The sequence below is a fragment of the Apteryx rowi genome, unplaced genomic scaffold (assembly GCF_003343035.1).
Source record: "Apteryx rowi isolate R43461 unplaced genomic scaffold, aptRow1 scaffold_163, whole genome shotgun sequence".
In the NCBI taxonomy this organism is placed as follows: domain Eukaryota; kingdom Metazoa; phylum Chordata; class Aves; order Apterygiformes; family Apterygidae; genus Apteryx; species Apteryx rowi.
Genome location: NW_020447897.1, coordinates 1,474,430 through 1,497,763, shown reverse-complemented (window position 1 = coordinate 1,497,763; position 23,334 = coordinate 1,474,430). Strand labels below are relative to the sequence as shown.

The following is a 23,334-nucleotide window of genomic DNA, read 5'->3' as shown; positions in this document are numbered from 1 at the left end:
AGGGATGGTGGACTGCAACTTGCCATGACCTGAGAACATCCAGTTCTTTCCCAGAAAGTTTTATTTCTCTATATTGACCTTAGTCATTGATTTGTTGTTGTTAAAATCCGTCCAGAGCTCTTGATTTGAAAGATGCCTATGCATCTTTCCAYCATATGCATTTTTTCAGGACTTTATAGTATTGGAGATTCACACTTCATAGCTGGAGGAGGTCGTTACTGGTGCGGGGTTCTCTCTTGGGTCTTTCTACTGCACTTATGTGCTTGAATAAAATGCCCGTCACTTGTAGGAGATACTTGAACATATATATACTGTGGTTTAGGTGACCAGTTCACAGAGATTATATGACAGACATCCTTGCTGAATTCATACAATGTTAATCTTATTCTGCTAATGAAATCCTTTTATCTTCCAGTGGTGTAAAACAGTACAGTTTGCATGCACCTGATTCCTTTTTGGTCAACCAAATTAAAAATACTTAGTCCACAATAAAAAGTGTAACAGGGCTTGCTTGCTTTGTGTCCATGCCTAGCATTTTGCGTTATTTAAAGGCGATATTCTGCATATAAACTGGGAAATGTTACTGCTGCTGTTTGGGTGGTATGCAATATTTACATAGGCAGCAAAATATTTTAAAATAATAAAATTAAGAAATATTTTGATGTTATTTATCGGGTATCTTTTACACTGAAAACTTGGCAATAAATTTTAATATTTTTGAGTACATGAGCAGAAGCAAAATGTATTGACTTTGCATATTAGTGGGGGAGGCTTATGTAAATTTGATTGTCTCACTCACAGTCGGTCAACAAAACCGATCTTGAGCTGTTCGTATATTGATACATAATATTGTTAGGTGTGCCTTTCTTTTCATCCTGTAGTGGAGATTTGCGACTACATGAACATCAGCACATGTCAATGTACACTGTGCAAAATAGAGAAAAAGCTATTAAAATTTAGACCTCTAATGCTCTTAATAGATAACTGACTAATCATATTTGAAACCATTCCTTTCCACTGGGAAGCTCTCTTACGTAAATATGCATGCTATATACTAACACAGATATCTCTTTCTACATTTTCTACATGTATTTCTCTGCAAATATGTACATAAAGGAGTACGAATACCTATTTGCACGTGGATACATTTTATATATTTTTTCATATATTTATGAAGCAGGAGCTAACTAAACAAATAATTAAGGTTTAAAAGGAATAGAAAGTGACTAAATAGAATCGTAAAATCAAAAGGCAGGTTCAGGGCCCCCCACTTGACAAGTGTGCTGGACGAGGAGTAAGATGTTTTGGGGTGGCTGACAGCTTAAGGGGGCAGGGGGTGCCAAAACGGTGGGGAGCACAGGCAACTGCGAACGTGCCCGAGGATTACGGACCCATCCCAGGAGGCCACCAAGGGCCCCCCTGTGCAAGCCCTGCCGCTTGCAAAGGAGAGACGGACCCTGTGATCAGACTGAGACGCCCTGGCACACGGCCCCAGGGCCACCACGCAGCATCACTGSGGCAGCCTTTGGGCTTTGCACGGTGCTGCGAGATGCAGGCAACGCTCTCTGCTACAGCGGAAAAGCAGAACAAAATGCCAGCTTCAGCAGAACATGTGCATGGGGATAGTAAAGAAAGCCCCAAAGGGATTCCCCGAAAAGACCATGCAAACCAGAAGAACCAAGCGGGAGGCAGAAACTGTATTTGGAGACAAGTTTGACACAGAGAGGGCAGGTGGTGCTGGGAGCTCCCTCTGCCCACTGCTTTGGACGATCTTACAGCTACTCGTAAGGCCGTTATCAGGTGAAACTTGTGCTACAAGTGTTTCCTTATCCTTGGGTACAAATAAGAGGCAGAAGATTGAAGATGTAATCAAGACTATCCTGTTAGACCAAGATTACTGTGGGAGCAGCAAGACCCAGGCTTTAAAATGGAGCCCTCATCCCCTTGCTCTTAGAGACCGCAGCTGCTGCAGAAAGAGCAGGGGAGCAGAAAGGGCAAATGGGGGTGTTGTATAGCTGAAAGACCATGACCACTACAGGCACAGATGACTGGCAGGCTAGAAGGAGATGTTAAAAGGTCTGGTGACGCGGATAATTCCGGGGCCTTGGTTCACAGGCTAGTAAAACAGAAAAAAGCCCTTACAACAACCTGTTTATTGGGAAAAGTGTCACTACAAGTGTGTTGTTGGCAGCAGGTTACAAGGACCACAACGTCCCTTAAATACAAATTGCTCTTATGAACTTGATGAAGCAGTGAACGTGTCTCCTGCTAGGGCAGAGAATGATGCCCTGAAAGGGACTTGCTGGTTACTGCGGTCCCCTGCAGAGCAAGAGGCTTTCATACATCATGAGGATATCTCCCAGGGTTGGCCACCAGCTGCTCTGCCAAGTCCTCAGGAGGTCATTTGAAAGCCCAGCTTTACTCCCAACCTCCAATGTAGTAGGGCAGGTGGAATGAGCTGCAGCCCAACACATGGCTTTACATGGAGCATGTGCAGCAATGAGAATGGCCAGTTCAGATGTTCAGTGCTAGGCAATATGTAGAATGATTAAGATCTGTTAACTTAGGTTAGGTATTGCTACATGAAGTTTATGAAACATTTATTTGGGGTGTAGAGCAAATTCTTGACTACTTATGCCAGTTGTTTGAACTTGGTGATTATGCTCGGCTCTTCCTTGAAGTTGTCAGCATGCACAGGTATTCATATTCTCCTACTACTAATTTAAGCAATATGAATGCAAACAGAAATTTTTAGGCTGTGTCAGGACTTTCCTACAAAGTATAATAGAGCTGTGTTTTATCAGGCTTTCTACCTAGCTGTCATAATTATAAAAGCCACTGAGGGTGGGGGATGCAGGACCTTACTGGCTATCCCACATTCTAAATTACAGACAAAAAGCAGTGCTACTTAAATGATGTAAATAATAATCTAAATAATGGCAACAGTAATCTGTTTTGCTGTGAGTCTCACAGCGCTTATAGCAGTGAGGGATCTGACAGATGCAGAAATGTTACATGGTGAAAAGCGCTACAAGACAAACTGCAGGCGTTGGTATACAGGAGGGTCACACTGAATGAGATCCTCTTTACTGAGGATGCGTTACATGTTAGTATATGCATCATCCAATATCTGAAGAGAAAAAAGGTTAGGGGATATTTAACCAAACAGCAGCCTTAGCTATCCRAAGACCTGTTTCCTAATTTACATGAGGAACATTCTTTTGGAGTAAAGGACATGAAAAAGGTATTTGGGGTAAGAAACTTCTGTGAGCTTTGTCATACATTGTACAATCACATCTGTAGCTGTAAATATTATTGCTGGTTCTCCCTGTTATGCAATTGTACCGTTAATACAGGCACAAGAATAACGTGCCCTTGCTGCAGGCTGCTGTGCAAGTCTGGGGAATGTTTACTGAGGCACAAGGGTCTGGCTATTAAAAAATAATTGACTGGTTGGCTATGATTTTATGTAGGAAGTGCAAGGTATATGTGAAAAAGCATCACAAATGTAAAGGCTGGGTGTGTGGAATATGCTGTGAACAGATCTTTAACATAAATCTGCACTTTGTGCCCATGATCCAGAAGCAGGGCAGGGCTATATTACCTATGACATGGAAGGTACGCAGGAAGCCAGGACACATGTCCCAGACTACATGTTCACCATGGAGTTAGCACCAGATGCACATTGGGATGAAGGGGTGGAAAGGCAAACTGAAGGAGAATGGGAGATTGAAGGGAACACRTTCTGCATGGCCTTTGTTTGGTCATTTAAGGACATAAGGTTTTGGGGCTACACTTTCCTAGTGCACAGTGGTAAAGGGTGTGATGGTTACTTCGTTGTTAGCCAGCTTTTGAAGAAATATATAGACATGSAGTTAATCAGCCAAGGTGGTAAACTCATATGCATAGCAGTAACCAGCCTGAGTATATGCTTCATAAACTCTTTAAATTTTTTACCCTTGAAACCTAAGCAGCTTTCCCCAAGTGTTGGGAATCAGGGGCTGCAAAGGTTATTTCCCCCTTTTTTTCAATACTGCTTAAAATCAGAGTTATGTTCCACAATCAGAATACTATGGGGTGGGCAGCATGATGCTTGAGGCGAAAAAAGAATTCGTGACATGGCACACAGCACATAAGAGGATTTTTGACTTGCAGAAGAACTGAGTTACTATTGTCAATGTAAAAATTTTGAGGCAAGTCTGTAGATCATACAGGAGTGAGAATATGGTGAAGACCTATTGCACATTCTATGAGAAAAAATTGTTCCTTATTTGTAAAGCAGTAGCAGTGCTCTCTCCAGATGGCTATCATTCGAAGAAAAAGAGATATTTGAACCCCTCTATTCCACGGCTTATATACACAGCCAAAAATGAAAATATTCAAATCCATCACATGTTACAAGGCAGTAAATATGAAGTGGGAGCCTACTTCTTGCATGGCCATGCAGTCAATGACAGGGTGTGGACAATTTTTGAATTTAATGGGTGTTTTTTCCATAGCTGAGTCAAATGCTACCATAAAAATGACTGGAACTCTCTGGCTGGGGTCGCCTTTGGGTGTTTGTATTTCATGATGCAACAAAGATCAACTCCGTAAAGAGAGYTGGCTTTAGAATCAGATCTCCATGGGTTTATGGGTGGGCCACTATGACAAAATTGTATGGCGAACAGAGTTTTTAGCCAGGACCAAACTGCCCATGCTGCTGATCCCTAGAGATGTGCTTTTCGCAGTAGGACAAAGACCATTTTTCTGTATTACAAAACAGCCCCGATGGAAAGATACATTACTGTGATTTTACTGGACTCTATTCCTTCTTCAACAAATCAATACCTTCTTGGACATTCTATAGTTATTTCTGAGAATTTTAACACCCTGACAGCCTACTTTGGACTGGTCAAAGTAAGGTGTACCACCTCAGGGTCTCTTTTCCCCTGTGCTTCCTGTGAGGGTAAACAGCAAGCTGTTTTTTCTCTTGTGCTGCAATTGTGCTGAAATGTGCCAGGCCCTCTGCAACCGACAGCAAAGAAGAAAGAGCCCTTGTGGGCACCTGGCGTACCCTGGAACTGAGCAAGGCTCTGGAGAGGGGCCACAGGGTCTATGAAAGTTGTGAGGATATTGAGCATTTTGAACACAGGCTATCAGCCTTCTCTCACACCTCTGTCACAAGCAGGAAGCTTCAGGCTACCCAGACTGGTGCACAAATGCTGAAAAAAAGCTAAAAATGTTGAAGATTACAGGTGGAACACTGTTTTGTGGCCTGAATGTATTAAGGAAAACTGTGCAAAGTGCCAAATCACCAGATTGCTTTTAGATTCTCTGTGGGATAAGCTTGTAACACCACCCAACACCACCACTGTAAGAGAACCAGATGAGTTGTACAGTTACCTCTTTTCTCTGGTTTATGATATGTCCTCCTGTGATTTTGTCGATGAGGATGTAGCCACTGTGTCATGGAAGGCAAAGGATGTGTGACCCTGCAGTGCGACGCTAACATCTCATAGCTTGTTTCACCGCTGCATACGCATGCCTAGAGCTTTATGATCTCTTAGATGCCCTGCAAGACTGTTTCCTTCATCACGACACAGACTGTTTGATATTGATGAGTTGTCCAGGACCCCCAGGAACCCCGTGCTCGGTGACTAATTAGGCGAGCTGACAAGCAAGTTGCTACCGGATGAGCGCGTTACCCAGTCTGCATTTCAGGCCCCAAATTCTATGGCTATGTGCAGTATGGGGGAAAGTGTTGTTTAAAAGTTAAGGGCATCACTAAATGCAGTAAAGATAATTTTGAAGCACTGGGGGACCTCGTATTRGACTACAGTATAAATCCAGAGAGTGGTAGCCCTAAAAAGATCATGACTGAGCAGTGCTTTATCATCACAGACAAGGACAAGCGAGCAATAAAAACCAGGTCCCTCTGGAAGATGCAGAAGGTGGTCTATGACAAAAGTGTTCTCACTAAAAACTTTAGCAGCCTCCCCTGTGCCTTTTGATCATGGACATTCACTGGAAGCACGCCTTTTCTACTATTCTGGCGGTGCCTAACAACTATGGGAAAACTTATTTTGTAAAAAGTCTTTTGGAGAATGCTGACCGCTCACTGTCTGTCATGCCTGAGAACGTCACGTGGTATTACAGTTGTGAGCAACTGTTGTATCAGGAACTGCCTGGTAAATATCCTTTTATCAAATTTGTGGAGGGATTCCTGAAACTCTTAGTGATAACCATTTATTTCCCCTAATGAAGTAAACATTCGATGATTTGAGAATTCTGCTTGTGAAACCAACAAAACTGAGAAAGCTTTTCCTGGTGATGTGCATCACAGGAATCATAGCATCCTGTACATTGTCCAGAATGTTTTTTGTCCGAGTAAAAAGAGCTGCACTATCACCCTCAACACAAAATACCTGTTGTTGTTTAAGAATTCCCAAGATAAGCTCCAGGTCGCATCCCTAGCCAAATAGATGTATCCTGGCAAGGCCTGGTTCTTTTCAGAGGTGTTAGAAGTTGATACTTAGGCACCATATGGGTACTTGTTTTTTGATTTAAACGCTTATACACCAGAGACTTTCAGGCTGAGAACTAGACTTTTCCTGCCAGCAGTTTACATATTGAGAAAGACTGAAGCTCAGCAAAAAATAAGAGACAGGCAAGACCAACACCCCTTGTTGCTGTTGGGGTAGGCTAGGGAGCATAACGGCCCACTGTCTGAAGAGTAACCTGTATCCCTGGTATAGGAAGAATTCATTGGTGCCCCTAGGTAAACTAGGGCACCACAAACATATTTCTTCTTAGGACAACGAGGGATGTTTTATATAAAAAGGAGATGTCGTCAGGGTATCCAGCTTGCTCCATTTAGTCTGAGGCATTCTTCAGACATGTGCCCCTTCTAGCGTGAGAGCACCTAAAGGTTGGAATGTTTTTATCAAAGCCATGGTTGTAGAGAATGTCACATCTTCTCTTATGGATAATACAGTGAATCAAGATCTCTTGGAACAACTAAAGGTTAATGAGGAGAACTGAGGAGCACCACACCCACCACATAAGAAGAGAAAGCTACCTAAAGCCCAGTGCCTCACCCTGTGAAGTTTACTGTTGAATATAAGTGATCATAAATCCTTTCAACTTTGCAGTCTATAGCATCCCTGTAGAAAAAAAAAAATAGCAGGGATAGTTAAAGAACACACACAACCTTTCAGTTGGATTGCTTTATGAAAATCATTACAAGAGATAAAGGTCTGGATCTTTTGAAACACATTTTGAGTTTGGTTCTGATCTGCCAGGAAACTTGCTAGCCAGTGCTCTCCAGGCTGGTTTGCAGTTGCATATTTGTCGTGGAGAAACACACACTCAGGAGAAATGCCTATAAATGTTTCTCTGGTATAGGGATCTGCTGAAAAAAAGCCAGGAGACTTGTTTGGTGTCCATCTTCACATGTAGTCAAAAAGCATGTGTCTCTTCCAGTTTATATCTATCACATTGTCAGATACACCATACATGATCATATTAATGGTGATAGTCAAAGTCCCTGCTTCTTGTTTTAATCAGGGAATAGTGATCAACATATTCTTGTTCCAGAGACAGGTCAAAGGCAAACAGGTGAACTTTTCCCTGTCAACTAGCAGAGAATGATCTTTCATATTGCTGCCCATTGTTTGTTTTCCTGGTTGCTGACATGGCTACCAGACAGTATGGTGAACACTTTTATCCTACCCAATCAATATTGTATTTAGCATTGGCCTTCAGTTGTGTCCCAAATGCACAGCAAATGCCACCCACACTTTCTCCATTAACAGTGAGACAGGTAATTCACAAGGCACACAATTTCTCTGGCACCAAGGTTGGACCCCTCAGATTTTACCGTCTTGCCCCAAAGCTGAAAAATTGTCCCAAAAGGTACAGCAGACCTTTTGTTCAGATCGATGTAATATTCCCCATTCACAGCTATGAAAAATACTTTTGCACCATTTGGCCCAACTTGTTGCTCTTTTTGTCCTGCTGCTGTCTGATGCCCACTCCCAACCTTTAAATGACTGGGGCAGGCATTTCCTCTGGGAGAGTGACACGTCTCTCTTAAGACTTTTTCTTGGAATATAAACAAGTGTCAAGCCCTCTGGGTTTGCCAGTGTTTCCAACTTGCCTAGACAGCCTTCGAAATGTGTCCAAATACACTTTTTGCAATTTCTTGAACAGCACTTTTAACATGTGACTTAACAATTTCCCCCCCCCCCTTTTCAAAAGCAGTGCAGCCTTTCTAAATAGGCTGCAGAATATACCTCCTAGGCCCACCCCATACCTCACAGAAACACCTTGAAAACCAGTGAGACCATTGCCAGTCTGGCTCTGTAGTAAATCGTATACAAGGCCTGGTCCTTGTAGTTCTTTACCAATATCATTTTGTCATGGTTTCTTAAAATATCAGAGACTTCTGGGGCCAAAGACACAATTTCACAATCATTTTCCCAAAACAAAGTGAGGTGTGTTCTAGCTCGTCTTTACTTCAGTGCTGACTGTGTCAATATGCTGGCAGTTTAGTGCAGCTTATCATACCCACCATAATGATCTCGTTGTTACTACCACTGGTGGGAACACAACATAATAATGGAATTGAAGAGTCCCCAACAAGCTGGTGCTCTGCAAGATCTGTGTAGAGGTAAAAAGAGTTAAACTCTTCAATGATGTCCAGCATACAGAGATCTATCTTAGCAGCAACCCCTGGAAAAGCCCCCCAAATGTGTGCTGGATCTCCCAGCTGTAGAAAAAAGTGTAAGGATTTTCATCCATTTTGAACTTTGTTTTCTTTAAGAGTGGATGCAGGTATGGTATTTCTGCCAGCCCCACCTCCCACATGGCAGAGAGCACCAGGGTTTCACCAGCTGTATGATGAAGCTGGTGTTTTGTGGGAAAATCCTGGTGATGGCATTGCTGGGTAGCATGATGAAACCTCCGTCCACCATCCTTCTTCCCCAGCTCCAACCCCAATCACTAGATAGATGTTCTGGTCTTGGGACGCTTCCAAACAACTGTTGACTTTCTGGCGCCAGTCATACTTCTTCACCAGCCACTGTTTCTTTTTTCCTTTCCCTCTCACAGTGATGTTTTTCTCAGTATTGTAGATTCTGTCTTCATCAGGATTTATTTTTTAAACTTCTTAAGGTTAAAATGCCCCCTTGATTGCTTTGTGACTATAGTCTATTAAGCAGTGCACAGGTACCTGCCCCCTTCTCAGTTTAAGCTACTACAAAAATTTCATCCATGAATGTCTGCTCATAACAGTTCTGAAATCTCTTTTGTTATAGTCATCATGACGTGGTCTCCCTGTTTGAGCAGAGTCGCAGATTCTTTAATTTAAACCAATCCCAGTATATGGTTTTCCAAACTCTTGCAGAGTTTAAAGAATTCACATCCACAGGCCTGGCTCTGATACTGTTGTGGAAGCTATGATTATAGCTCTTTATAGACTTATAACACATCAATGCGATGAACAGTGTTGTGTACGGTAAAGTATTTCCACATCTTAGTTTTCAGCATCCTGTTAAAATGCTSTATCATGGAGTCTTTCATTATTAGTAACAAAATGGGCAACATTATACTGCTTTAGCAGCTTGTTTAAAGGCTGGTTTAAAAATTCTTTTGCCTGATCAGTCTGTAATTTCTGAGACACATGCCCCCTGCTAAAAATGGSTTTAAAAGCCCCACTGTATTAGAAGCTGTGTTCTCTTTTAGACCGATGGCCCAGCCATGCTTGGATAATATGTCGGTGACCATTAAGACATACTTAACACCACTGTTGTGTTCAGAAAAATGTTGCACATCCACCACATCTGCCTGACATTGCACATCCATCTCTGCCACAACAAGGTGTTCTTCTAAAGCACTTTCTTGCGAGCTTACATAAGCTGTAAGTGTCCAGGTTTGCAAGCCAGGTTGCTACTGGGCTTCTGCTCAGAGCAGCAGTTTGCCTTTTAGCGGCTTCACACAAGGTATTTATATTGTCAAAGCTTCCTACCTCCCAAGGAACATAATAAATGTCTTCTAACACAAGTGGTGGTGTAGATATCTCTACCAACACACCTTTGCTCCACACATGTAAGAAATGAAACATTTGACCATCAATTTTATTCATGCACAGAGCAACTTTATTAACAGCATAAGAGGGGTGTCAGTTGTTGGTCAACTTACTCCAGCCTTTTTCTTTTTTTCCTTGAATGCTGCTATGCCCATTTTCATTTGACTGCTGTAGGCCTGAACAGGAACACTTCTGTCTTCTGACTCTTCAGTCAGTCAGCTGGAGCTTTATAAAATGTTTTATCAGGACATTGACCAACAGCACACTTGTAGTGACACTTTTCCCAATAAACAGGTTGTTGTAAGGGCTTTTTTCTGTTTTACTAGCCTGTGAACCAAGGCCCCGGAATTATCCGCGTCACCAGACCTTTTAACATCTCCTTCTAGCCTGCCAGTCATCTGTGCCTGTAGTGGTCATGGTCTTTCAGCTATACAACACCCCCATTTGCCCTTTCTGCTCCCCTGCTCTTTCTGCAGCAGCTGCGGTCTCTAAGAGCAAGGGGATGAGGGCTCCATTTTAAAGCCTGGGTCTTGCTGCTCCCACAGTAATCTTGGTCTAACAGGATAGTCTTGATTACATCTTCAATCTTCTGCCTCTTATTTGTACCCAAGGATAAGGAAACACTTGTAGCACAAGTTTCACCTGATAACGGCCTTACGAGTAGCTGTAAGATCGTCCAAAGCAGTGGGCAGAGGGAGCTCCCAGCACCACCTGCCCTCTCTGTGTCAAACTTGTCTCCAAATACAGTTTCTGCCTCCCGCTTGGTTCTTCTGGTTTGCATGGTCTTTTCGGGGAATCCCTTTGGGGCTTTCTTTACTATCCCCATGCACATGTTCTGCTGAAGCTGGCATTTTGTTCTGCTTTTCCGCTGTAGCAGAGAGCGTTGCCTGCATCTCGCAGCACCGTGCAAAGCCCAAAGGCTGCCSCAGTGATGCTGCGTGGTGGCCCTGGGGCCGTGTGCCAGGGCGTCTCAGTCTGATCACAGGGTCCGTCTCTCCTTTGCAAGCGGCAGGGCTTGCACAGGGGGGCCCTTGGTGGCCTCCTGGGATGGGTCCGTAATCCTCGGGCACGTTCGCAGTTGCCTGTGCTCCCCACCGTTTTGGCACCCCCTGCCCCCTTAAGCTGTCAGCCACCCCAAAACATCTTACTCCTCGTCCAGCACACTTGTCAAGTGGGGGGCCCTGAACCTGCCTTTTGATTTTACGATTCTATTTAGTCACTTTCTATTCCTTTTAAACCTTAATTATTTGTTTAGTTAGCTCCTGCTTCATAAATATATGAAAAAATATATAAAATGTATCCACGTGCAAATAGGTATTCGTACTCCTTTATGTACATATTTGYAGAGAAATACATGTAGAAAATGTAGAAAGAGATATCTGTGTTAGTATATAGCATGCATATTTACGTAAGAGAGCTTCCCAGCGGAAAGGAATGGAGCAGCAAGCCAGGAGGTGTGGGAGATGGTGTGGGTACGCGAGTGTCAGCCCCAGGTGGGCAGCGGGAGGGGATTCCCTGCCCCGATGTCCTCCAGGAAGGGCGCCCGTGGGGCGCGAGCCTTCGTACATGGCGGCCCTGCAGGCCGGCCGAGGAGGATGGAGCAAACCCACGGCGGGTGGGAGCCTGGGGCCGGGGGGCCAAGGCCATTTCTGGATCGATATTTTTGTGCCTGCCGCTGACATCCTGGCGGGAGGATTTGGCGCACAGACTGGCCTTTGCGTCCGTGCGGCGACCGGAGCAGCCTCATCACCACGCAGCAGCGTAGGCTGACGGCTGTGCAATGTTTATGGATTCATTGCATGCATCAGCACTGTGACTGGCATGGCTTTCATGGGTCTTTACGATAACTAATTTCACTAATAAAAGGAGTATATTTGGAAACTGGTTTAATGTTCATATCTTGTTTGTCATGTATTTCTCATTCAGAAGAGAGGAAAATAAGTAATAGAATATAATGGGTTTGCAGAGATACTGGATCTCTACAGGTTGCTGTGTTACAAGCGTAAACACTGTTACATGTGTTGATTCTGTTCTTTATGACTCATTTTAAAAGGTACAGAGTTACATAGCATACGGTGATTTTTTTTAAGTGAATCTCACCCAGCATAGTAAACAACAACCTTTATATAAGAGTTTATGTAATGCAAATATAATTTTTCAGTTTAAAGCAGGGGATAAAATTACGACTGTCTGTCCTCCCCCTATCCTCTTTAGTGTATTCATTCATACGCTATGAAGTGCGAGACAGATTACTCTGCTTTAAGTGGGTTACACTACCTTTCATGAAGTAATTGGGAAGGTCCACACACGGTTAGTTCAGAATAGCTAGCACTTACTGTGTGCACACTGGAAAGTGTGTGGTTCTAATATTGAAACAGCTTAAACATCATTATTAACTTTTCAGGGAATGCAGAATGACAGTCTATTTAGTATTGTCTTTTTGGTGTTCTAAGGTTTGCCGCCCATGGCTTTACTAGTAAGTTTTACCATATTGTTGCTCACACTTAGAAGTTTGAATAGAATATCCTGAAGAAAACTCCATTGCTATAAATTGTAGAACTTAAATGTCTGTATTAGTTAAATTTTCTCATATATTTTTTCCTTTTGATGTATTTTTTCTTACTGATCGAAAAGCCCAACTTGTTGAAACTGCATTTTTTCCTAGGTACATTTTGTTTCAAGACAGCTTGCGTTGGGAATATTTCTTAACTTTAGGGTGGAACTGTGGTACATATGCACCCACATTTCAGTAATTTGATCATGGAAGCACTTGCCTGGCATTGCTGAGAAGCAAACCGAGTTGTACATGTGAAGAAAAATCATAAATTTAATGYTTCCTGTATTGTACATGTGCTTGAAAGATCAGAATTTGTGATATATGGATGATTTCAATTTTGCCACTTTTTGAATTCTTCAAACTGGAAAGCTGAATATAATTTGGAAACATTTTTTGTGACTGATTTTTTACTTGATAATGTTTTTGACCTTTCACTTGATAATATTTAGAATATAAATCTTAGGTTTAAATGTTCCGCATTTTATAGATGGAAGGGGTTCTGTTCAGAATATCTGAATTATGACTTAGTTAATAGGAGGCAACTTATAAAATGACTATTTATGAATTAGTTTTAGGTTACACTGTAACACTTAATATGTATATAACTGTTCCAGTTTATGCTTTAAGCCCTGCAGTTCAGGAACATATTTTATTATTTCTGCACAGAACTAGTAGTTATTTTTTAATATTATAGCAGTCTGTGCAATAGCTGATGTTGGTAGTGGTATATAAAAATAAATAGATGCAGTTGTATATTTTAAAGCAAAATTTTGGTCCTACAAGCAAAGTCTAAGAAAAATATCTTTGCTTTGCCACATATACCTTGGAATGAAGACTTCAGGCACCTCTTTTTTACCTTAACGTACTTGATCTGTTTAGGTGATAATTACATAATATTTCTTTTGCATGTACCATCTGTAAGTGGAAACCTGGTAAGTACTGAATTTTCCTTTTTGATAAAAGATGCGGTTCAGAGCTAGCCACATTTCAGAAACCAAAAGGGAAAGTATACAGTGGATTTTTTTTTTTCCAAAGAACAAAACAATCATGTTTTTAAAGGTCTGAGTTGGAGAGGAGTTATGTGAAAGCAGTCTTCCCTAGAGTAGAGTACTTCTCTTCAGGAACTTTGGAAACTTTGGAAGATGTGGGGAGAAATAGGAAGGTGAAGAAGAGAAAAACATTGATTATGGTAAATATGGCAGAACTAGAATACAGGTCTTTTTGTTTCTTCTTATTCCAGGGTATGTACAGTATCTCTCATTGTGAATAATTTGTAAGTCAGGAAGAAAAGTTTTTTTGATAGCACATTTTCTTATAGTGTTTGATAAGGCATGAGTTCATCCTGGTATTCTAGATTTGTCTAATTTGCACTTCACAAGGGAACTTCTGTTTTTCCTGCAGTGCTTAAACACAATACTGGAATAGTTTACAAATATGCCTGGCTGTTTATTTGATTAATAAGCGGTGTTGACATTTCAATTGTGAATTAATCGTATAGACTTGGCTTACTTGTAAACATATTCATTATAAATATATAATGGATACATGAAGACTGACTTTTTTTAGGCGTGATATAATGTGTATACTACCTGTTGATTGTGCTCAGTTATTAAAATATAAAGGTAATAGCTGCACTGGCTTATGTGCTTGAGCAGTAATACTTGAGCATGGTTGTTTAAAACACATAGGTAATTATGTGGGGTCTCAAATATATGAGAAAACTTAACTAATATAGACATTTAAGTTCCACAAACTCAAAACAAGAGGAGGTTTTCTTTGCAATCAAGGAGTTTCCCCATATAACGGGGAGTTTTTGCATGTTTTGTTGAGCCTGAGTTGAACTGCCTCTGGTACCTGTCCTGCTTGAGCAGGAGGAGTTGACCAGATGATCTCGAGAGATCCCTTCCAACTCCAACTGTTCTGTGTTTCTGTGATTTATCTCTGTATGCTAAATGAGTGGATAGTTAATAGCAGTTAGGGCTTTTTAGTTCTTTGTGACAATTGTCCTTGTAAAGTTGCACACTAAAATTGATTCATGTTGTAAGTATGATTCTTATTGATTCATGTTGTAAGTAAAGTATGAACTATTTGTTATCTCTAGGAGATTAAATTAACTTGCTATCTGAAATATGGGTGAAATTGGAGACTTGAAATTTTATCTAAGAATAAAATTTCATTGTTGTATTGAAACTCCATATTCATTCCTTTGTACAATGCAAGTTCCAAGTGTTCGCATGAGTCTGTTCACTCTCTGGGGTGAATAAATGAAATCAGCATAGTAGAATCAGTGTAATTTCTGGAATGTAAAGAAGACTCAAAATAAGGGGTAAAGACTTCTTATGGACCAGAAGCTATGAGAAAAAATGTAGCAGGAATCAAACAACTGCTTTTCATCATGGCAGTGAGCCTAATAGTGGAATGCTGTAAGGTTCTGAGCAGTGAAAGAACAAATAATTCTCTGTCTCTGCTGGCTGGAGACAGGAAGCTATTTTGCTATAATCCAGTGAAGCAAAGTGAATAGACAGTGTAATGGGTGGTGAACTTCATTATTACCAAGGCAAAGTTACATGATCTGTGAAGCATACCGAGTAAGTTATTTCGTAAACCTTACCAACTTTTTTTGACCTCGCTTTTATTATTCCCACCTGTCAGCTCATGGAGAAATTTGAGACATCCTTCTGTGTTTATCTAAAAACTTCCTTTTCATCTTTTCGTTGTGCAAACGATGCACAGATTCAAACTGACATTTCCACTTATTATTTGGAAATTTTCTTTTCTGACCTTCAAAAACTTGCACCTTTTTAAATATCCTGTTGCAAACTTAAATTTCCAGTCTCTTCGTTCCAATTTTGTATCCCACTATTCGTTTGTGTACAACCATATTGCATCAAATGCAAACAACCTATATTCACTTTTAAAGCCCAGTAGAATCTAGAACCAAACTGTTCATAACTTCTCTTACAGTTTGATTTTTGCCTGCATTGCTCCCTTAACCAAACATGTCAGCTGGTGTAGCCAATCAGTCTGATTTTGTACTTTCCCTATAGAGACCCCTTAAATGTCAGTAAAGCTGCCTGTAAAAATATCCAGAACTACAACATTCCAGATTTTCTGATAAAATCTCCTCTCTTCTGTTACCTAGAAAATAGGAATGGCTAAGCATCATAGTGAATAATAAACTTGAATATAGGTAAATGTAATATTCAGTAACTAGTGATTTACTTTCTTTTTCTCCCAAGATGGTAGATGAGTTAAGAACAGATATATGAGATATTAAAAGAATATTGCTAGCATATTTTATTAGGTAGGATTAAGAAATCTAGGCACCCTGCTTAACTGTCTATACCTTTTTCAATCAAAGTCTAAGCTGTTCTAGCAAAACTACTAGATTACTGAGAAATTTGAAAGTTAGAGTCATTGTGCTACAGCATAAGCATCATCTTTACCATTTAGAAGGCATAACCTATTAAAAAAAAGATTAGAATGGCAAACTGGAATTTTCCTCATAGTTCTACAAAGTGTCTTTGAATTGTGGTTTCCTGACTAGATACGACATTTGTTAATACAGTACATAATATGTGTTTGAATAGCACTACCATATCAAGAAATATGTGAAGAACAACTGCAGGAATGAAGGCTAAGTATACACAATTAAATTTTCTTTGGAAAGGACTCTGCATGTTGAAAATTCCTATTGGAATTTCTGTTTTCCTTGGAATGTGGTAAGACTTTGGAAGGAGGGGAAATTGACTGGAAATTGGTACTCTTTATTGGTACTTTTTTTTTTGTGTTCCTATCAGATGTTTTTGTAGAGATTAATATTTCCATGAAACTGAAATGGAAGTTAAAAACAGAAGTGGATTATTCTACATAGGTCTGTGGTGGTTTTACAGTCACAGTTATTCAAGTACTATCTATCAGAAATAATATTCAGGTACTTTTCCTATATTAAGCACCTATCTTTAATATATTTACACAACTTTTATGGGTTGGGTTAAGCATGTTCAACACCTCCCAGAAATATCTCTGTCCAGATTAACAATTACAATATCAAATTGAATTTGCAGCTTGACGCAAGACGATCATATTCTGCTGCATCGGTACTATGGKCAGAAATAATCTTTATAAAATTTAATATATATAATGCTACTTCCTTTTAAGTTTCAAAATGCTTGATAACAAAATGTAGTTTTATGAAATTTCATCTCGGTTTTTATCTGTTGTGTCCTACTGTTTGGGGGAGAAAAAGACTAAAGCTTCAAGCACTGGCAATCAGCACTCAAAGCACTATGCCTAATAGTGATCTCAAAAACCAAGGAGGAAGAATGTGATAGCAGGAGCACTGCCTATACGGGGTCGTTTCTGTCACTTCTACAAGGACGATCTGGCACTGAAGTAGATTTAGACTTTGTTTTAAAAGTGAATTCTGTTTTTGTTTTATTTTAATATAATATTATGCTGCAGGTCTTTTGTTGAAGGAGTGAGTGTGAGCCTGATACTGGTGAAACAAAAGCAGAAAAACTGATATGAAAATGGGGATATTATTTGTTTTCATCACTCAGTAGATAATGTAGTCATTCACCCTAAGCATCTATGTTTTCTCTGTGATCTACTTGAACTAGGGAATTCCACTGTGATAATTGTTGATTAGTACCTGTAGGTATTAAATCAATAATCTGCTTGTCAAGACCTTGCTTTTTGTTTTCATTAGCTTTCTTTAAAGGAGTAACCAGCAGTTACCAGTTACATTGGTCCCTTCCAATTTGTATCTCTCTGTGCTTCTCCTTTCTGGTGTTCTGTCATTGTACAGTTGTGCTACTGGAAATGATATGTGAAGCCAGAGAATCAACTTACATGCTTGATTCTGTGTTCTTCAGTTAACTATTATCCTCCCACAGGCCACTGAAAAGCTGAAGAGAGTAATGAAATCCATGTTGCTAACTAAAATATTCAGCGACATTCCTTACCTCAGCAGTGTCCAGCTGCCTACTTTGGTATCCGTGACTTGTGAGAGGACAATCAAATAGTATGCATTAAGAAATTGGTATTCTTATGTGAAAATACATGAGTGTCATAAAACTATTTATAATATTCCTTTTGTGTGTGTGTGTGTGTGTGCTGTGAATAGCAACTATAATCTGCCTTCTGTTTAACTGCTAATACAAATATATCATTCCTTGTAATTCATAACCTCTCTTGTTTGAAAGCATTTATTCGTAAAATATTTACTTGCACAAAAATCAATCAGGAATGCTCAGATAAAGCTCTAGAGTATCAGTAAGACTTATTTCCATTTGTACTATTGTTCAGGAACCAAGCATTCTGTGTTATTTATTGAAACTTTGTGTTCTATGAATTATTTCTTTTTTTTTTTGTGAAACCCATTATGTTGCCAGAAATTCTTAATGAGTATATTAGTGATTTATCATTATAAATAGATAAGATCTTAAGATTAACTTTTAATTCTGACCATTAAAAGCATGTCATTACTGCATGTGATTACAAGATCTTGTTCACTTTACCTTCTGGGCTGTTTTATTAGGCATTCTTGAGGAGAAAAAAGAAATTTCCTGCTGCACTTGAAAGTAAATTACAGGCTTTTATGTTCTGCATTGAATTAAAACCTGCTACATTATTCGGTGTAGACAATAAAGCATATATAGTTGAACAAAACTGTGCAAACTCTGGTAGCTTAGAAAAAGTAAATGAGTTCAGATGAAGTAGTCCGGTAACAAACAGTAACCATTAATCTGACACACTTTAACGATGTTTTTTGATAAGTGATTGAGTTGGACTCTTAAAATACTCAGTGTGGTATTTCAAGTTCAGAAAACAGAAGGATCCCAACTGCTAATTTGAGTGTATTAAATAATCTTTAGGAAGCTTAACAGACAACAATAAATTGCACAGGATATGCAGAAAAAGGGCAATTCTCAGCAAAGTTGCTTTGCTTGAGTTCTGTCCATTAGACTGAAGAAACACTAACCTAGTCACTCTCAGCAGCTGGCTTTGGGCAATATTCTTTTTCTACTCGGAGGGGTTAATTAGCTGTCTTTCAGAATGTGGCCTATTTAGCTTTACATTCGCATGATTCRACTAGCATGGGCTATACAAAGCAAAACCATTAACAGGCGGGTGTGTCCAGCTGCTTAATTAGCCAGAATGAAAAGGTTCTTTGTCAAACACGCATCTGTTGCTTGTGATACACCTGACAGTCCCATTAGGCAAGGATGACGTGTTTTTTTCTGCTGTAATATGCAGTTCTTCCACCTGTATGCAGCATCAGTGAAAAGCCGAAAGACTTTATTTAAGTTATCAAAATGGGTTCATGTAACTGCTCGGTATTATTTGATGCAGTGTGAAAGAATTATGCTGACTGCCTCATGAACGTGGTGCTGCAACAGCTCCTGGTGAATAAGAAGATAATAAAAGTTGACTTTAAAGCATATTGTATGGCTTCTACTAGGGAAAAATCTATAATGTGCAATGAACTTATAATAAAGAATTGCATTTAGGATAAGGGCTTAGGGCAGAAGCAACCTAAACGCTTTTGAATAAATTGATATTAAGTCATTACATTCATTTATGCTTAGGGAGAACTGTTGGCAAGATTTATATTCCCCAGACATGCTTTAGCTATCCTAGTTCACCTACTGATAAATCAGTCTATAGAGCAATCAATTATCCTGTCATATCAGATTATTAATAAAAGTGTATTATAATTCTGAGGTACAGATGCATTGTATGCTTAAATACAGGACTGTTGCAGTTTAAGACCAAACTGTTAGCGTGGGGATGAAATTGACTCAGACACCAAAACGCTTTAATCACAGGTATATGTGCAGTTTATAAATTACACAGCCTCCCGGACGCATGAGTGAGAGGGGGCAGTTTGGGAAAGAAGTGTGTGGTCAGTGCAGGGGTGCCAGCTGTGCAGTAGGTTTTCCTGGGGCTGGGCTGTGGGATCTTCCTGGGAATCGCCCGTTCTTTCTCAGGGTTGTCTCCCTTGTGCCCTGGCGTCTCTCTCTGGGGTCTGTCTCCTGTTATGACCCTGGACACCATCACTCGCACGTTTGGGCACTGACTGGCTYGCTTCAGCTTCGCTCGGTGCCTGTCAGTCGCTGGTACTCGCAGTCTGCCCTACCTCGAAGGTTCTCCGCCGTTCCTACCTTCCGCAGTGACCGACAGATTATTTACACCCAAGGTATTCTCCGTTCTTACAAAGAAGCTGTTCCCTTTTGCAATAGGGTTAACTAAAGTTCACATGCTACCGCTGTTGTCGGCCAGGCAGAGCCCGTGGCAGCTGCCCCAAGGACACGAACATATTGTATGCCTGGCTCAGATTTGAGCGCATGGCTCTGGTTTCATGGGTGTCTTGAACTGCTGCTGTTACAGTTGAGCGCTGTGTCTCAGCTGCGACGTGGCAATTAGCAGATATGTGGCAATAAGGAACAGTTTCTTACCAGTCAGATTGTTCCTGACTGAAGTAGCACTGCTCCTTCCTTCCAGTGATAGACATGTTTGCACACTGTAATGAGGAAAACAGCGCGTACTGAGCAGTCCAGTAAAGTTAAGAGGTGGTATAAAAGAATGCCTTTTAATTCCTTGCAACTGCTCGTTTTTGCTTCCCAATATAGATTCAGTATCTTGTATGACTGTTTATTGGAACTGGTGTCTTAAGCAGAGCTGTTTAACTTTGCACTGGGACAGACAGGAAGTGCTGTTATAGCAGAGAGTTTCTCGGTGTTTAGCTTTTGATTTCCACTATTCAGCGAGCTTGCCATGCTTTTATCTGTGTCATGTAAGAGTGAGCTCTGGTTCGCTCGCAAGAACTGGCTCTTCTTTGACATTAGATTCTGAAGGGTTTTTGCCCAACAGCTAAAGGTAACAGGCTGGGATAAAAGAACAGATGATTAATGACTTACAGTTAAGATTCATTCCCGAGTATACATGTCCATAGAATTATGCTGATGCTTTTTGAAAAAATTTAAATTCTTAATTGTCAGAACCGTAGCTTTGACCAGGCCACATTGTGGCTACACTACACTTCTATTTTCCTATTTGTTTTTCAATATTTGTGCATGATCCATGATGCACAGACTTTTCTGTATGAGAAGGAAAAATACTCATAACACAAACTGATTGTTTTCTAAATAATTTCAATATCATGAAATTATGCTGTGTTAAATAGAGGTCAGCTTTGCTTTCTAAATGGTCAGAATATTTATCATAAAACCTCAGACTTCAGTAAGTGACAGATCATTTACAAACTGCTTAAATGTAGTTTGAAGTTTATAATTTCCCTTAACAGCAAGTTCTGTTGCTTTAAGTAAGTAGATTTTGTTAGTACTTAGGTTCTTTTTTGTTACCAGTCACTTAGTGCTGAGCAAGGACTGAGTAAATCTTGAATTACTCAAATTATAAAAAAGGTTGTGGTTTTTAAGTATAAAACTAAAATATTCAACACATTAATATTGCATTAGGAACACTGCCATTGTCTATGTCGTTCTTATGTTTTGATGACCCCAGAAAACATTCGTCATGTTAGCACCCTGTTCTGTTGGGCTGCACCTGTCTTCAAAATGTATAAGATTCTCACTGTTATGATTATTATGTCCATGTATATATTTAGGCATATGTATATAAAGAATAGGCTTGCTGTATGCCTTTGTCTGCCCCAGAAAAGTTATCTAAATCTCTGATTCTGCTTGTTTAAGCTAATATATTTATCTTATGCATAAGTTTGGTCTAATGCACTTAAGGAGGTCTTGTATAAYGTGTCTTGTTAGCTTATCTGCAGAAAATTTAAAGGTGATTGTATACTGAAAAGCAAAGAAAATATTCTTTCTGGGCTTTATGATTGAATGTTGTATATTCTTGTTAATATTTGAGTTAAGGAAAAAACAAATAGTTGTCAGTTAGGATAGACTGATATGTGAAATTTGTCATTTTTCTTAGTGTTAAATCATTAAATTCTGGACAAATTTAACATTTTCTGTGGGCAAACAGAATATGAAATTTAGCTATTTGACAATAAATGTGTTTATCCTGCAGACAATCCATTTGTAAGTGTTTGGATTTTTTACATTTCAACAGTCATCTGTCAAATTTTGTTCCTTTTTTCTTTTTCTACTCTATCCCAATTTTTGTCTGGCATACTGAAAAGATGTAAAGGGTTCAGTCATCATGATAGTCATCATGATAATTCTGATAATGTGTTGATTAATCTGAAATAAGTTTGATCAGCAATTTATCAGTCTTACTTTGCCAGTTTATCTGTATAGTGATGGTTAAGCAAGCAGTTGGGAATGAAGAATGAAGAAGCTTCTGCATATGTGAGATGGTCTTGAAAGTATACAAATAAAAAGCGGTCCAAGAAATGTCCTGAAGTTTCACTATAAGTGGATATCTTCTCTGATATCAATATACTGACTGAGAATCCTGGTGCCGTAGATAATCGAGTCAGTAAATGCGTGATGTGACACTGTTTGTGAGTCTGCAGAAAATATCCTGTCATTTTGAGGGGTAGCTTTCTGCTAGCTTTCTTTCATAGAATAAAATGAAAGATTTGGGGAAGTTAATTATTGTGTATCATCATAATTTAAGATATGATTTTAAACAGTTCATGTTTTATTCATCTGATTATAATTTTTATTTAAAAAATGTCTCGTAAGTCTTGGTTGTGTGTGGTATATAGTTACCAAACAGATATGTGCATGATATTTTTTAAACTTACTTAATAATATATTTAACTTCTTGCTTTTAGTATTAGAAGGATGGGAATAAAAAAAAAWGACTTAAATGACTGAAATACTGTAAAAAGGAGACAGGAGTTGGAGTTCCAATAAAATATGCTGCCATGTTGGGGTTGAGACTTCTTATTCATTTCCCCATTTTGTAGAACAAAATAAATAAGTGGAGAGATACTCCATATGATTTCAGTATCCTGTATTTCAGAAGAAGCAGTTAAATCTGTCCATGCCATAGGGCATGGTTCCATGGAGTTTAAGGCAAAGTCCCAGCTGGCAAAGTCCTGCTCCTGTCCCCCTCCCAAATTTGTATACTTATTTCCTGCTCTGCACTGACTACATTTGAATGCGCAGTGAGTCAGAGGTAGCTGGAGGGAGGGATTGCAGGAGACTAGCTTTAATTCAATTTTTGGAACTCAGCCTTAGAAGGAAGGTCAGTTATTAGAGCTGATTCAGTAGTCAAGCAAAGAGAATTTTCTGAGGAGGATTCCAAGGATCTTGGCACAACCATGAATTACTCCTACTATAAATTAGTGTSTCCCCAAACAGACACATTTTTGAGTGTGGTTTTGTCTCAGGAAATCAGGAAATACTGAAGTTTAGGGGTTTGGTTTTTTTTGTTTTTCATTTTTTGAGTTTAAAGTCTAGTTTGTTCCCTGTCAGTCATCCAAGTCTGTTCAGTTAAACTAACAAATTACATCGTTAAGACATTCTAGGTTTTTATAGATTTGTGATGGAAATCTCTTCTAGTGTGGGTGATAATATTACTCATTTTTTGTGATATTGGTTCTCAGGTTGTCAAAGTATTTTGTAGCTTGTGTAGTTTAATGGAGTTTAAGGCCAGTAAGATTTTTATATCACAGAACATTGGGTTTGGAGACCATTAATTTGTATTTGTTTACACTAGTTCTTCACAGACGCATAGTCTTCTTTTTTGAAGGTAGAAGGTGATGAAGAAC

The 23,334-nt window shown here is 39.6% G+C and overlaps 1 protein-coding gene across 2 annotated transcripts in view; it reads left to right on the top strand.

Annotated features, from left to right (window-relative positions):
- The window catches only part of RFX3 (regulatory factor X3), a 129,127-nt gene that overhangs the window by 41,509 nt on the left and 64,284 nt on the right, over positions 1-23,334 (top strand). The gene's annotated exons all lie outside the window — the stretch shown is intronic.